The following is a 564-nucleotide window of genomic DNA, read 5'->3' on the forward strand; positions in this document are numbered from 1 at the left end:
GCTATTCCTGGACAACCTTACAATATCCCCCACCCTCTACCTCATTTCCTCCAGTGGTGCTGAGCTGAGGTTTCTCCGTGTTGTGGTGGAGAGCAGCAGGAGGCGAAGCAAAGGGGCTGCTGTATCCTGGGCTTGGGAACTCTCGCGAAGGGAAGACATGACCCAGATATGTCTGCTAGCTTGCTAGTCTTAGTGCAGCTTCAAATTGGGCTAGAACTGCAGTTTTCCTCTGCAGTGACTGCGTTGTGATCCCAGTGCCAGACAGGCTTTACAGTCAGAGGAGGACGTATTCTGTGGGGTCTTGGGTTATTGATGTACTGTACCAAACATCTCAGAGGGCTGCAATCGATCAAAGCTGTAACCGGGGCGAGAACAGGGAGTGTCGAGTGGGTCAGATGTTGGAGGGCTGTCTCTCTGCGGATTCACCTGAGTGTTCCAGAACAACTGCGCTGTTTGTGTGTCTTTGTGTGGACATCCTGAGCTGCAGGGCAGGGCAGTGGGAGTGGGAGTATCAGTGGGACATGGGAAAGTGGGTTAAATTCCAGGCATTCTCTTACATCTGAA

The sequence above is a fragment of the Mugil cephalus genome, chromosome 2 (assembly GCF_022458985.1).
Source record: "Mugil cephalus isolate CIBA_MC_2020 chromosome 2, CIBA_Mcephalus_1.1, whole genome shotgun sequence".
NCBI lineage: Eukaryota > Metazoa > Chordata > Actinopteri > Mugiliformes > Mugilidae > Mugil > Mugil cephalus.